This window comes from Puma concolor, chromosome C1 (assembly GCF_028749965.1).
Source record: "Puma concolor isolate L17-30 chromosome C1, mPumCon1.1.hap2, whole genome shotgun sequence".
NCBI classification, from domain to species: domain Eukaryota; kingdom Metazoa; phylum Chordata; class Mammalia; order Carnivora; family Felidae; genus Puma; species Puma concolor.
The window spans coordinates 105790852-105807127 of NC_141674.1; the positions used below are offsets into that span (position 1 = coordinate 105790852).

Below are 16276 nucleotides of genomic sequence, written 5' to 3' on the forward strand. Positions count from 1 at the left end.
TGTAATTACCAAGGTAAGTTTGTTTGAATAATTGATATGATCTGTTCTAAACACACAATGGAAATGTTTGGAAAGTTAAGTTGTTTGGATCAGCCACACTGGTATTTCCTTTCATTGATATGAATAATAGTTGTACTAGTACTCATTGAAGGAATAGGAATAATCTTTCCTTGGGCTCAAGTTAGACTAAGGCAGACGGGCAGGTGGTCAACAAATACATATTAAAAGGCTAGTTCGTACTCAGCACTATGGAAGATAGAAAAGAAATAAAAGGTATAATTCTGTTTTCAAAGAATTTACAGTGTAGCCAAAGAAAAGCTAATTCGTGAAACACTGCATATTAAATCTAAGAACAGTATGTGTTCAGAGCAAAGAAAGATGGAAGTGGTTTCAGGAGCTTTCTTTCATTGAGAACCAGAGATTTGACTTGGGATTTGAGATGAGAAGTCAAATAAATGAAAAGAGAAAAATAAGGTCATGTTAGATGGAAGGAATAGCATGAACAAATTTTTTTTTTAAGTTTTATTTATTTTAGGGGCGCCTGGATGGCTCAGTCAGTTAAGCGTCTGACTTTGGCTCAGGTCATGATCTCACGGTTTGTGAGTTCGAGCCCTGTGTCGGGCTCTGTGCTAACAGCTCCGAGCCTACAGCCTGCTTTGGATTCTGTGCCTCCTTCTCTGTCTGCCCCTCCCTCACTTGTACTCTGTCTCTCTCTGTCTCTCAAAAATAAATAAATGTAAAAAAAAATTTTTTTTTTTTAAGTAATCTCTACTCACAACATGGGGCTCAAACTCACAACCTTGAGATAAGAGTTTTATGCTCTTCTGACTGAGCCAGCCATGCGCTCCAGAACAGATTTTTGTTTAATGTTTTTATCTATTTATTTATTTATTTATTTGAGAGTGAGCACGAGCGGGGAAGGGGCGGGGGGGGGGGGGGGGGGGGACAGGGGAACCAAAGCAGACTCCATGCTGAGAGCCTGACAGCAGCAAGCTTGATGTGGGGCTTGAACTCATGAACTGTGAGATCACGACCTGAGCCAAAGTTGGACGTTCAACAAACTGAGCCAATGAGCCAACTAGGCACCCCAACAATTTTTAAATCTATGAGCAAACAGCTTGGCCATGTGATTAGTCAGTGCTGAGTCATGTAGTAGCAGAATTTGGGTTATAATCAACTTTTTAAAACATTTTGCTGATGAAATGATATGTACATAGTTATTCTGCATAGTTATTAGATATAAGCAATTAGACAATTAAGATGAATCTCTATACTTAGTGTTACTGCAATCAGACCAAATGTTTCTGAGGTCAGCTGAGAAGAAAACAGTTGACTTGAAGCTCAAAGACTTCTTTGAAGATGAGAGTTCCCAGGTGATCAGGCGTCTGTTTTTTTGGCAGCTTAGATGTTTCACAAGCCTCCTAGATGTTAGCAGCCAGAGCAGAGCAAGGGAGTCCTAGGATTGGAGGGGCTAAAAAACACAAAGCTTGTTTTCTTTCCATTTTCAGAGGCCAAAGTTAAAAAGGAAGAAACTATTGCCATACATACCTTAATTTAGTTTAATTAGATGGTACTTTTTCCTGTACTTACCTTATATATACTAGCTTAGACTGGAAAAAACAATTACTCTTAGTGAAATATTTGAAATATTCTGCAACAGTAGTATATACGACAAATGTATTTTACATACATTATTTATTCCTTCCAAAAGCCTTTTGAACTATTATGTTCATTTTAAGATGCAGAAATCAAGGTTTGGAGACATGTAATTTTTGTTAAGATAATAACCCAGTTAGTAAGTGAGGTAGAATTTTACCTCTTTCTGGGTCCAATTTCTGTTTCCTAAATGAAAAGTTTTTAAGTTTATTTATTTTGAGACAATGCGCATGCTAGTGGGAGAGGGGCAGACAGAGAGAGGGAGACAGAGAATCCCATGCAGGTTCCACACTGTCAGCACAGAGCCCAATGCAGGCCTCGAAATCATGACTTGTGAGATCTTGACCTGAGCTGAAATCAAGACTCGGATGCTTAACTTACCAAGCCACCCAGGTGCCCCTCTGTTTTCTTTATACAATACCAACCTCTGAAAGGAGTGAGAATTCTGGTACGTGGATTTGAGACAGGACTATCCTTAGCACCCAAGGTAGAACAGATTACATTGCTTATTTGATCCTCCTCTTTTCATGAGCATTTTCACCAATAATGGTGAAATTAGGTCAAACTTCAAAAGAGTAAATGTTATAAAAGTGCAATGGTGCAGATTGTTTAAGACTCTGTAATAATAGATTTATAGAAGATGGACTTGGTTAACAAGGGACAGGAGTAAAAGATTTCTTCTCCTCTTAGATTATTGCATGGTGTTATCTAGGAGAACCCAGAACATTTGGGGTTAATTGATAGGAGAGAGAAGCAGATAGTTTGGAGCATAGGGGAAGATGAGGTCTGGATGGGGGATGATTTTAGAAGTGAAGCTTTGGTTAGTATCTGTTTATCCGATAGAAGTTATTGTATACCTGCTAAATAGTTGATTGACATTGGGATACAAAGCCACTGTGCTCAAGGAGCTCATGGTCTGCTGGGGAGACATTTGTTAATGGATATTTTCAACTCCAAGTGAACAGTATCTATGCACAAAGTGTTTTAGCAGTATTAAAAAAGGGCTTAAAATGTAGCAGTATAGTGGTCTTTTTAAAAAAAAATTTTTTTTACATTTATTTATTTTTGAGAAACAGAGTGAGACAAAGCGTGAGCGGGGGAGGGTCAGAGAGAGAAGGAGACACAGAATCTGAAGCAGGCTCCAGGCTCTGAGCAAGCGGTCAGCATGGAGCCTGATGCGGGGCTCGAACCCACAAACTGTGAGATCGTGACCTGAGCTGAAGTCGGGTGCTCAGCTGACTGAGAGACCCAGGTGCCCCTGTAGTGGTCGTTTTAATGTACGTGCCCACGTAAGTAATGTACGTGCCCAAATCAAATTCCAAAAAGTATACAGTAAAAAAAAATGAATTCCTTTATCATGACAGCCCCTGCTTCTCTTGATCCTTGGTTTCTTCTTTCTGCAGAGGCATTACTATTAACAGTTTCTTGTTATCTTCTCAGAGGTGTTCTCTGTGAATATAAAATGTATGCTTATTTGTATTTTTTGTGCACCTATAGTGAGTGACATACTACGTCATTGTGCTTTTCCCTTTATATCTTGGAGAAGGTTGTAAATGAATTATTGAATGTCCTCTGTTTAATAGTTATGTGCTGTTCAGTTGAGTGTAGATGATTTATTTGGCCAATCTCCTATTAATGGACTTTCAGGATATTTCTAGGCTTTTGTTGGAAATAGTGCTGCAGAGAGTATTTTTATACATAGATTTGTACATAGGGGCAGGCATATCTGTAGGATGAATTCCCAGTAGTCTGGAGAATGCACTGTAAAGCAGTAAAACTAGAGGCAGAGGAATTCTAAGTTAAATGCGAATACAGTGTGACCTCCAGTAATGTATAGCTCTTGAGATCTGTAATTTCTATATTAGGATATCACATTCATTTGTGTGATATTAGTGTAAGACTTAGTTTGTTGGGATGGCACATAGATTGCCAGGGTTCTTATATAACAATAGTATAACTGAGTTAGTACATGTTTCCCCAGTCCCAACAAGAACATCTCATTAAGGGAGAGGTTAAGGTAGATTTTAAGTTTGTTGATAAATCTGTTCCAGATAAGCTTAATTGTAAATCTGAGCCCCCAAGCAAAATATCAAAGCACTCTCTTTTTTTAATGTTTATTTATTTTTGAAATAGAGAAAGAATGCATGTGCATGGGGAGGGGCAGAGGGAGAGAATCCTAAGCAGGTTCCATGCTGTCAGCAGGAGTCCAGTGTGGGGCTTGATCTCATGAACAGTGAGATCATGATCTGTCCTGAAATCAGGAGTTGGATGCTTTTAACCAATGAACCACCCAGATGTCCCTCTTTTTTTTTTTTTTTTAAAGGCTTAGTAAACAAAGTGTCTCTGACTTTTTTTTTTTTTAAATTAGACCTGGGGAGAGGAACAGAGTGGGGGGGGGAGAGAGAGAGAGAGAGAGAATGAGAATGAGAATGAGAATGAGAATGAGAATGAATATCTCAAGCAGGCTCCATGCTCAGTGCAAAGTCCAATGCTGGACTCCATCCCGTGAGTTTGGAATCATGACCTGAGTCAAAATCAGGAGTCGAGCACTCAACCGACTGAGCCACCAGGTCTGACTTCTAAAGAGTACAGCACTGTTCATTATCTTTAGTTCACAAAAGAGAAAGAAAATGGTATTTTAGCTTTTTAAAAAAGTCTTAGAAACTGTTTGAATGCCTTCATTTTACAGAAGCTAGTTCTTGGCTCAGCCCTACACATAGGTGACCACACATCCTGATGGCATTAGCACCCTTTTCACTCTCATTGTGTCGCAGTTTAGATATAGATGATTGTCCTTACACAGTTGTGGATCATTGTGGCACTCCCAACGATTCTCTGTAGTTCAGTATTCTCTCTACCACCTTGATGCTCTTCCAGGTAATTATTTTTTTCTTGTTAACTCTCAACAAATCTACCGAGTGATTTTAAGGAAGTTGGAGGATTTATATTTTTAAACATTTCTCTCTTTTTTAATGTTTGCTTATTTTTGAGAGAAATCATGTACACATGCTGGGGAGGGGCAGAGAATGGAGACAGAGAATCCCAAGCAGGCTCCATGCTGTCAGCGCAGAACCCAACTTGGAGCTCTAACTCTTGATCCATGAGATGAGCTAAAATCAAGAGTCAAGTGCTTAACCTACTGAACCACCCCAGGATTTATCTTTTTTAAAGAGAAGATATGGATTCTTTGTGAAAAGGTGTAATTTTCTTTAAGTATTTGTGTGGCACTGTCATTATTTGTACTAAATATCCTTACAAGTAAATTTTTTTTTAATTAAAAACATTTTTTTTAACACTTATTTATTTTTGAGACAGAGAAAGACAGAGCATGAGCAGGGGACGGTCAGAGAGAGAGGGAGACACAGAATCCGAAACAGGCTCCAGGCTCTGAGCTGTCAGCCCAGAGCCCAATGCGGGGCTCGAACTCACAGAGCGCGAGATCATGACCTGAGTTGAAGTCGGACGCCCAACCGACTGAGCCACCCAGGCGCCCCAAGTAAATATTTTTTTAAATTAGGCAAATATTTAAAGGCAATTGGGGGGGGGGGGAATGAGATGAGAGAGTAAACCATGAGACTCTATGGGAAAAGAATGTGCCAAGCAGAGGGAGCAGGCTGCTTAAAGGACCCTGAGGTGGGTGTGACCCTGCATAGGCCAGGTGTGCTGTAGGCCTTTTATCAGTAAGGTGCCTGGAATGGAATGAATGGTGATCAGGACAGAGGATCAGAAATAATGTGGTGTCAGATTGTTTAGGACTTACAAGCCATTGTAAGATTTTGATCTTGAAGGAGGGGAACGTTATTGGAGGGGATTTAAATAGTGGAGTAATATGATCAGATTTATATTTTAAAAGGATCATTCTTCTGAGTTGAGGTTAGACTGAAGTGAGGCAAGGTAGAAGCAGGGAGACCAGTTAGGAGGCTACTACAATAATTAAAGCAAATGATGATTATGACTTAGACCAACAAAGTGGTAAGTAGTAGTTGGAATCTATGAATTTTTTAAAATTTGTTTTAAGGGGCACCTGGATGAGTGTCTGACTTCAGCTCAGGTCACGATCTCGCGGTTCGTGGGTTCGAGCCCTGCGTCGGGCGCTGTGCTGACAGCTCAGAGCCTGGAGCCTGCTTCAGATTCTGTGTCTTTCCCTTTCTCTGCCCCTCCCCTGCTCATGCTCTGTTTCTCTCTCTCAATAATAAAAGTTTAAAATTTTTTTAAAATTTGTTTTAAATAATTTCAAATTTAAAGTTGTGATATAATGCAAAGACCTCCTGTAAGTTTCACCCAAATTCCCTAATAACATGTATCTCCTTATCTCTTACTGCTCTCTCCATATACACACACACTTCTTTCTGCTGAACTATTTGAAAGTATAAGGCAGCCATGATGCCCTATTTAATACTTCATTGTCTGTTTCCTAAAAACAAAGATATTCTCCTTCTATTGTTGCATTAATAAGCTTGGGTTGCCATACCAAAATACCACAAGTTGTTAAACAACATAAATTTATTTTCTCACATTTCTTTTTTTATTTATTTTTTATTTTTTAGAGATTGTGCAAGCAAACAAGCAGGGGAGGGACAAAGAGACAGGGAGGGAAAGAATCTTAAGCAGGCTCCACACTCAGCATCGAGCCTGATTTGGGGTTCAATCTCATGACTCTGAGATCATGACCTGAGCTGAAATCAAGAGTTGGGTACTCAACCGACTGAGCCATCCAGGTGCCGCTGTTTTCTCACATTTCTGAGGTAGAACGTGGAAAGCCCAAGATCAAAGTTCAATCCCAAGATCAAGGTTTGGCTTCTGGTGAAAGCTGTCTTCCTGATTCATAGACAGCCTCCTCCTTACTGTGTCCTCTCATGGTGGGCAGGGGTGTTGGGAGTAGGAGAGCTCTCTGGTGTCTGTCTCTTCCTATAGAAACACTCTTATCTTCCTATAAGGCCCCACCCTCATGACCTTGTTTAACCTTAATTACCTCCTCCCCCACTGGGGTTTAGGACTTCACCATACGAATTTTTGGGGAGACACAGTTCAGTACATTGCAATGATTGTTGTGTGACATCTGCACAACCACCAAGATCAGGGAATGAACACTGATACAGTACTGCCATGGACTCTACAGACTGGTTGAATTTTGCTGGTTACCCCAATAATGGTTAAAGGTACAGGGTCTTGTGTAGCAGTTAGTTGTCACGTCTTCTTATTTTTCTTCAGTCCGAACAGTCTTTCCTTATCTTTCATGACCTTTCCATTTTTGAAGGACTTGGACCAGTAACTTGTAAACTATCCAAAAATTTGTATTTGATGTTTCCTTATGATTAGGTTCAGGTTATACAGTTTTGGACAAACATACTGCAGAAGTGATGCTGTGTTCTTAACTTGTTATATTTGGAGGAACATACTGTTGATCTGCCCTGTTTTAAAATTTTTTTTTTTTTTAAACATTTATTTATTATTGAGAGACAGAGAGACACAGAGCGTGAGCAGGGGAGGGGCAGAGAGAGGGGGAGACACAGAATCTGAAGCAGGCTCCAGGCTCTGAGCTGTCAGCACAGAGCCCGATGCGGAGCTTGAAGCCACGAACCGCGAGGTCATGACCTGAGCCAAAGTCAGACACTTAACTGACTGAGCCACCCAGGCGCCCCATGATCTGCCCTGTTAATAGTGATGTTAACTTCTGTCACTTGCTTAAGATGGTTTTTACCTATAAGGTTTCTCCACTGTAAAGTGAGTGTTTTGTGGAGAAGTAGTTTGAGACTTTATAAATTTCCTGTTCTGCATTAAACTTTCTCTCTCTAGCTTTAACATCTATGATTATTGTTGCTTGTGTCAGTTCTTACAGTGATGGTTGTGAAATGCTGGTTTTTTTTAATGCCATCAATCCTTATATATTGGTTAGTTGGCATTTGATTATAAAGCTGGGCTTTCCCCCTTCATCTGTTTATTTCAATATGTATTCATGGATTGCTGTTTTATTCAGTGGTTATAATCCTTTACTATTACTGATTTTGGCACTTGGCACTTGTCCATTCCATAGAGTTGGCCAGCAGGAACCCCTTGAAGGTAGAGCCTGTGTCCTTTTGACATCATTCTTTGAGCACTTTTTTACTTTGGTTCAAGGTGTTCCAAGCTCTTGAACCTTCTTTCCTGGCCTCCAATCAGCCATTTCTCCAAGAAGCCCTGGTTCTCTGAAACCAAGATCTAGATATTAGATACTGGGATATTATCACTTCTAGGCCTTTCCGTGGAAAGATTTAGGAAATAGTTGTATGTATACACACACACGTATACACAGACATTTCTTCCCTCTATAGTTCTGTATATAACTATGAGGTTTATACCAAGACTCCAGTTACAGTCCCAACATAACAGGGTTTATTCTAATCTTCCCCCCTTCCACATTTGTAACTTCCTAAAGATAGCATTAATGAGATCTGTATTGTGACTTTGGATGTAGAATATGAAAGAGAAAGAAGGGAGCCTGGGTGGCTCAGACAGTTAAGCATCTGACTCGATTTTGGCTCAGGTCATGATCTCACTGGTTTGTGGGATTGGGCCCCTCATGGGGCCCTGTGCTGACAGCGTGGAGCCTGCTTGAGATTCTCTCTCCCTCACTCTTTATCTGCCCCCCCCCCCCCCGCCCGCTCTCGTGTTGGGAGCGTGCACTCTCTCTCTCTCAAAATAAATAAATAAACATTTTTAAAAAGAAAGAGGAGTCAAGGGTGACTCAAGATTTTTGGCTGAAAAAAGCCACCAGAAGAAATGCCATTTACTGAGATGAGAAGACCATAGGAGGAGACAGTTCGGAGGAAGAGATTGGAAGGTCACATGTTGAGGCTAAACTGTGAATTAGACATGCAAGGGGAGGTGTTGGGGAGGCAGTTGGATATTTGAGTCTGCAGTTCAAAGAAAGGTCCAGGCTGAAATGCAGATTACTTCAAGACAACTAGTTGGGGCGCCCGGGTGGCTCAGTCGGTTGGGCGTCCGACCTCAGCTCAGTTCATGATTTCACAGTTCGTGAGTTGGAGCCCCACATCTGGCTCTGTGCTGACAGCTCGGAGCCTGGAGCCTGCTTTGCATATTGTATCTCTCTGTTCCTCTCTGTATCTCTCTGTTCCTCCCCCACTCGCACTCTGTCTCTCTGTCTCTCGCTCAAAAATAAAAAATAAAGATTAAAAAAATTTAAAAAAACCTTAATTCCATATCCTTTCTGATCTCTTTCACTGATTTTTTTTTTTCTAACATGAAATCACTGTAATTACTGGTTTTTTTTTATTTTTTTATTTTTTTTTAATGTTTATTTTTGAGACAGAGGGAGACAGAGTGTGAGTTGGGGAGGGGCAGAGAGAGAGGGAGACACAGAATCTGAAACAGGCTCCAGGCTCTGAGCTGTCAGCACAGAGCCCGATGCAGGACTCAAATCCACGAACTGTGAGATCATGACCTGAGCCAAAGTCAGACACTTAACCGACTGAGCCACTTAGGAACCCCTGTTTTTGTTTTTGTTTTTGTTTTTTTAAAGGTTGACTCTTTGGGGCGCCTGGGTGGCGCAGTCGGTTAAGCGTCCGACTTCAGCCAGGTCACGATCTCGCGGTCCGTGGGTTCGAGCCCCGCGTCGGGCTCTGGGCTGATGGCTCAGAGCCTGGAGCCTGTTTCCGATTCTGAGTCTCCCTCTCTCTCTGCCCCTCCGCCGTTCATGCTCTGTCTCTCTCTGTCCCAAAAATAAATAAACGTTGAAAAAAAAAAAAACTTTAAAGGTTGACTCTTTATTTTAAAAAAGTTTTAATTACCAGAGTTCTTATTTCATCCATAGCCTGCTAGGTATTGAGCAGTTGATGGTTTTTTTTTTTTCTCTAATTTCTTTTTCAGTAAATTTTCATTTTATCTAATCCCAGAATTCAGATTTCTTTAGTTTATCCAGAAATGTCATTTACAGATGATTAGTCCAAACCTTTGTGCAGTTCAGGAACACAAATTAATTACATCAGATTATTTTGTCTCTTGAGACCCTTCATCTCTCCACTACGTTTTATGCCACTGATTTGTTTTTGTTTTGTTTTGCCTTTTCTATTTACTTTTTTTAATTTTTAAAAATTTACATCCAAGTTAGCATATAGTGCAACAGTGATTTCAAGAGTAGATTCCTTAGTGCCCGTTACCCATTAGCCCATCCCCCCTCTCACAATCCCTCCAGTAACCCTCTGTTTGTTCTCCATATTTAAGAGTTTCTTATATTTTGCCATCCTCCCTATTTTTATATTGTTTTTGCTTCTCTTCCCTTGTGTTCATCTGTTCTGTGTCTTAAAGTCCTCGTATGAGTGAAGTCATATGATATTTGTCTTTCTCTGACTAATTTCACTTAACATGGAACCTACAGTTCCATCCACGTAGTTGCACATGGCAAGATTTCATTCTTTTTGATTGCTGAGTAATACTCCATTGTGTGTGTGTGTGTGTGTATATATATATATATATATACATATATATATATACCACATCTTCTTTATCCATTCATCCATTGATAGACATTTGGGCTCTTTCCATACTTTGGCTATTGTTGATAGTGCTGCTATAAACATGGGGGTGCATATGCCCCTTCGAAACAACACACCTGTATCCCTTGGATAAATACCTAGTAGAGTAGTACAGTTGCTGGGCCATAGGGTCATTCTATTTTCAATTTTTTGAGGAAGTTCCATACTGTTTTCCAGAGTGGCTGCACCAATTTGCATTCCCACCAGCAATGCAAAAAGAGATCCTCTTTCTCTGCATCCTCGCCAACATCTATTGTTGCCTGAGTTGCTAATGTTAGCCATTCTGACATGTGTGAGGTCGTATCTCATTGTGGTTTTGATTTGTATTTCCCTGATGATGAGTGATGTTGAGCATTTTTTCATGTGTCGGTTGGCCATCTGGATGTCTTCTCTGGAGAAGTGTCTATTCATGCCTTTTGCCCGTTTCTTCACTGGATTATTTGTTTTTTGTGTGTTGAGTTTGATAAGTTCTTTATAGATTTTGGATACTAACCCTTTATCCGATATGTCGTTTGCAAATATCTTCTCCCATTCTGTTGGTTGCCTTTTAGTTTTGCTGATAGTTTCCTTTGCTGTGCAGAAGCTTTTTATCTTGATGAGGTCCCAATAGTTCATTTTTGCTTTTGTTTCCCTTGCCTCCAGAGACATGTTGAGTAAGAAGTTGCTGCGGCCAAGATCAAAGAGGTTTTTGCCTGCTTTCTCCTCGAGGATTTTGATGGCTTCCTGTCTTACATTTAGATCTTTCATCCATTTTGAGTTTCTTTTTGTGAATGGTGTAAGAAAGTGGTCCAGATTCATTCTTCTGCATGTTGCTGTCCAGTTTTCCCAGCACCACTTGCTGAAGAAACTCTTTATTCCATTGAATATTCTTTCCTGCTTTGTCAAAGATTAATTGGCCATACATTTGTGGGTCCATTTCTGGGTTCTCTCTTCTGTTCCATTGATCAGTGTCTGTTTTTGTTTCAGTACCATACTGTCTTGATGATTACATACAGCTTTGTAATACAGCTTGAAGTCCATATGCCACCGATTTGTTAATGGATTGGGCCAGTTGCCCTGCAGAATATCTCACTTTATAGATTTGTCTGGTTGCTTTCTTGCTGTGTTATTAGCTCTTTTTATTATTTCAAACAATAAAATTACCTGCAGCTTTTTCTAACACACCCTTTTTTATAAAAACTTCATGGTCTTTGTTAGCCACAAAATAAGGGTTAAAACTTTCTTAGCTCAATATATAGTAACCATCAGAATTTGTCATCTCTGCCTATTCTCCCACTGTTCTTCCAGCCAAACCCATGTCCTGGTCTGAGACACAAATAGAAGTAGGTAGTGATTGGTGCGCCTAGGTGGCTCAGTTGATTGAGCATCTGACTCTTGGTTTTGGCTCAGATCATGATCTCTCCGTCATGGGATCAAGCCCCATGTCAGGCTCTGAGCTGGGCATGGAGCCTGCTTGAGATTCTTTCTCTCTCCCTCTGTCTCTTTCCCCAGCTCGTACTCCCCCCCCCCCCCCAAATAAAAAAATTAAAAAAAAAGAAATCAGTAGTGATTAAGAATATAGACTTTGGAGCCAGATTGTATGTATTTAAAAATATTATTATTTTTTTAATTTTTATTTTTAACGTTTACCTGTTTTTGAGAGATAGAGACAGAGCATGAGCAGGGAAGGGGCAGAGAGAGGGGGAAACAGAATCTGAAGCAGGCTCCAGGCTCTGAGCTGTCAGCACAGAGCCTGACGTGGGACTCAAACTCATGGACCGTGAGATCATGACCTGAACTGAAGTTGGGTGCTTAACTGAGCCATTCAGGTGCCCCTCTATTTAATTTTTTTTAATACTTACTTTTTTTGTTTTTAATTTTTTTTAATGTTTATTTATTTTTGAGACAGAGAGAGCATGAATGGGGGAGGGTCAGAGAGAGAGGGAGACACAGAATTGGAAGCAGGCTCCAGGCTCTGAGCTGTCAGCACAGAGCCCGACGCGGGGCTCGAACTCACGGACTGTGAGATCATGACCTGAGCCGAAGTCGGACGCTTAACCGACTGAGACACCCAGGCGCCCCAATACTTACTTTTTGAGAGAGAGAGAGAGAGAGAGAGAGAGACAGACAGAGTGCGGCGACAGGGGGAGGGGTGGAGGAGAGGCAAAGAGAGATATGGAGACACAGAATCCGAAGCAGGCTCCAGGCTCTGAGCTGTCAGCACAGAGCCCGACACGGGGCTCAAACCCATGAGCTGTGAGATCATGACCTGAGCCGAAGTCAGATGCTCAACTGACTAAGCCACCAAGGTGCCCTCAGACTGTCTGAATTTAAATTCCAGCTTCAGTACTTACTTACTTCATACTTCATACTTTGGACAGTTCATGCCATTCCATCTGTTAAATGCAGCTAATAGTACCAACCTCATAGGGTTGTTGTAAGGATATCAGTTAATATATGTGTCATCTTGAAGTGCCTGAGTGGCTTAGGCTGTTGAGTGTCTGATTCTCGATTTCAGTTCAGGTCATGATCCCAGAGTTGAGGGACTGAGTCCTGCATCGGGCTCTGTGCTAAGCATGGAACCTACTTAAAATTCTCTGTTTCTCTCCCTCTGCCCCTGTCTCCTGCTCACACTCACTCTCTCTAAAAATAAATTAAGTAAATATTTGTATCATCTTTAAAAATGTCTAGCACATAGAAAACTCTTCCTGCCTACAAAAATACAACTTCTTCAGGGGCGCCTGGGTGGCGCAGTCGGTTAAGCGTCCGACTTCAGCCAGGTCACGATCTCGCAGTCCGTGAGTTCGAGCCCCGCGTCGGGCTCTGGGCTGATGGCTCAGAGCCTGGAGCCTGTTTCCGATTCTGTGTCTTCCTCTCTCTCTGCCCCTCCCCCATTCATGCTCTGTCTCTCTCTGTCCCAAAAATAAAATAAAAACGTTGAAAAAAAAAATTAAAAAAAAAAATACAACTTCTTCATCAGACATTTAACATATATTATTTAAGCACCTGCCACACACTCAATTAGTCATTGAGGACTTAGCAATAAACAAGACAGAATTCCAGCCTTTGGGGAGCTTATACTCTAGTGGGAATTGCAGAGAAGTACACTACAATGTGATAAATGCATGACAGGTATGGGTTCAGGATGTACTAAAGGCCTTATCTTACGGAGTCAGGGGAAGCTTCATGGAAGATGTCATATGTAAGCTGAGAGTTGAAGGAGGGAAAGGAATTAGCCTGTTGAAATGGGTGGTAAGACAAGGGTAGGAGGTGGGGCTTGATGATGAGAACAAATTGTAGGTCAGTAAACTGCACCTAAAGAAAACAAGTAAGCAAGAACTCTGCGGAGGGTTTGGAAAGCATTCAGGATGGGTCTTCTCAAATCCCACTGCCTTTAGGCATCTTCTCAGGCTACCTCAGCCAATTTTTCTCATTCTTCTGACTTTCAATAGTGATTTGACTATAGAGTGTAGGTTTTACATTGAGAAGAAATTGCATTAAAATAGTTTGGGGAGGTTTGTTTGGGGAAGAAGTAGAGATAAGATGGGGGGAGACCAGAATCTGTCATGAATTAAATTTAAAATTTTGGACTTTTTCCCATGGATGAGTAGAAAACACAAGATATTTAGGATGGGTTCTCCTAGAAAAGGAAAATTCAGAGAGAGAGAGAGAGAGTGAGCTCATGTGCAAGGTTTCTGGGAACTGTGAGTTCTTCCTTAAAGATAGAACTTTGAAGGGGAAGAGATGAGACTGAAAGAGAAGGTAAGATCCAGATCATAAATGAAAACCGTGGTGTTTAGGCATTTTCCAGTGAGCAGTTGGAAGTCGTTGACAGATTCAGTATGGGAGACAATTAGATAATGAGAAGCAAATTTAGCAATTGAGAGAGTGAACTTGAGGGGACTAAGTCTAGAGGCAAGGTACCAGTTAGGAGGGTACTGCAGTAGTAGTCCAGGTAAAAGGTGATGAAGCCAGCAAAGAGCAACAGGAAGAAGAGAAGGAAAAGAGGGGAAAGCTTTGACAAATATTATTGGAGTAAAAATTGGCTGGACTTGGAGACTTATCAAATATGGTGAGGGTCTCCTATGGAGTAGGAAGAGTCCAAAAATGTTGCTAAAATTCTGGCCAAATACAAGAGCAGTAACAGAAGAGGAGGAAGATTAGTAATAAAATATTGAAAAATCAAGCTCAAGGTGCCTCTGAGACATGGACGTGGGTGTGTGCATTGACTGATAAAGGGAAATCCAGGGTTGGTATCTGTGGACATGGGAGTCATTGATGCATAAGTGGTGGGAGTTAAAGTGGTACAAGTGGACGGTTTTGCAGGTAGCATTCCATTTTCTGTGTGCTAAGCACTGTCCTGATGCTTTACATACATTGTTCCATTTAATTCTTTTCTTTTTATTTTTGAGAGAGAGAGAGAGAGACAGAGCATCAATCGGGGAGAGGCAGAGAGAGACAGAGACACTGGATCCAAAGCAGGCTCCAGGCTCTGAGCTGTCAGCACAGAGCCCGACACAGGGCTTGAACTCAACCATGAGATCGTGACCTGATCCAAAGTCGGATGCTCAACCAACTGAGCCACCCAGGCGCCCCTTCATTTAATTCTTATAACAACTCTATGAAGTTGTCATTTTACAAAGAAAAAGAAAGTGTAATATAGGAGAGTTAAGTAGTATAAAAAAACCCCAAGGCTGATAAGCGACAAAGTCAGGAATGGAGTAAACTATCTGACTTAAAACCTGAAATGTTAAAACATCGTGCCATGGGTGAATTGAGAAGAGTGCTCAGGAGAGAACCCTGGGGAGCTTCAACATTTAAAGGAGGATGGTCATGGATGGAGCAGTCTATCTGCACATATATGTAGATATTTGCATATATGGAGAAGGAACCAGAGAGGTAGGAAAACCAGGAAGGTGGCTGTGACAGAAATGGAAAGAGGAATTACCATAACATAACATTGTGCCAGAAGCCACAATGAAATAACATTTTAAATTTTTTCATTGGGTTTAATAATTTGGAATTTACTGGTAACCTTGGTAATTGCTGTTTGGTGGCAACATAAATGAGATAGCATAATTTGTGTAAAATTCTTAAGCATAGTAGATTGTATATTTTAAGCACAGCAAAAAAAAAAAAAAAAAAAAAAAGTCTCTCGTATAGTTACAGGAGTTAAAGTGGAGACAGTGAGGACTCTTTTAGATACCTGAATCTAAAAGATCTTAACTGACTCAGGTAAGTTGATTTGGTTGGGTTTATTTTTTTTTATTTATTTTTTATTTTTTTTAAAATTTTTTTTTCAACGTTTATTTATTTTTGGGACAGAGAGAGACAGAGCATGAACGGGGGAGGGGCAGAGAGAGAGGGAGACACAGAATCGGAAACAGGCTCCAGGCTCCGAGCCATCAGCCCAGAGCCCGACGCGGGGCTCGAACTCACGGACCGCGAGATCGTGACCTGGCTGAAGTCGGATGCTTAACCGACTGCGCCACCCAGGCGCCCCGATTTGGTTGGGTTTAAATATGGATACATTTTTTGAGAAAACAGAATTTCCATCTAATGACTTCTGCTTTCTCTGTAGAGTAGCATATAAACTTATCTGTTGAGAGTGAGAAGGAATGTGGTGAAACAGGGGGCTTGAGAAGAGTGGTAAAAATTTGAAATCACTCTTAACAGATGAAAGAGGATGCTGATTAAGAACATGTGGAAGCAGGGGCACCTGGGTGGTTTAGTCGGTTAAGCGTCTGACTTTGGCTCAGGTCATGATCTCACTGTTCTTGAGTTCGAGCCCCATGTTGGGCTTTGTGCTGACAGCTCAGAGCCTGGAGCGTCTTCAGATTCTGTGTGTCCCTTTATTTATGTCTGTTCCTCCCCTGCTCATACTCTCAATCTCAAAAATAAAGATTACCAAAAAAAAAAAAAAGAACATGTGGAAGCACTGTAGCATTGTAGTGGCAAGGGCCCAGTTGAAGGAGATTAAATTTATATGGTTTCAGTCCTCCTGATGGTATGATTTTTCTCCAGCACAATCCAGGAGCAGAAATAAAGGTGCAGTAAAGGTATTTAGATTGATCCAGATTTAGGATTTTGTTGAATGCATGTGATGGAAA

At 40.9% G+C, this 16276-nt stretch overlaps 1 protein-coding gene and 1 long non-coding RNA gene across 12 annotated transcripts in view; both read left to right on the forward strand.

The window, feature by feature from the left end:
- The window catches only part of RPRD2 (regulation of nuclear pre-mRNA domain containing 2), a 107623-nt gene that overhangs the window by 33641 nt on the left and 57706 nt on the right, over positions 1 to 16276 (forward strand). The window lies entirely within an intron of this gene.
- Positions 6752 to 11696, forward strand: LOC147578347 (uncharacterized). Its single transcript, XR_015255097.1, has 2 exons — positions 6752 to 9175; positions 9411 to 11696. It is a non-coding gene; the product is annotated as an uncharacterized LOC147578347 (long non-coding RNA).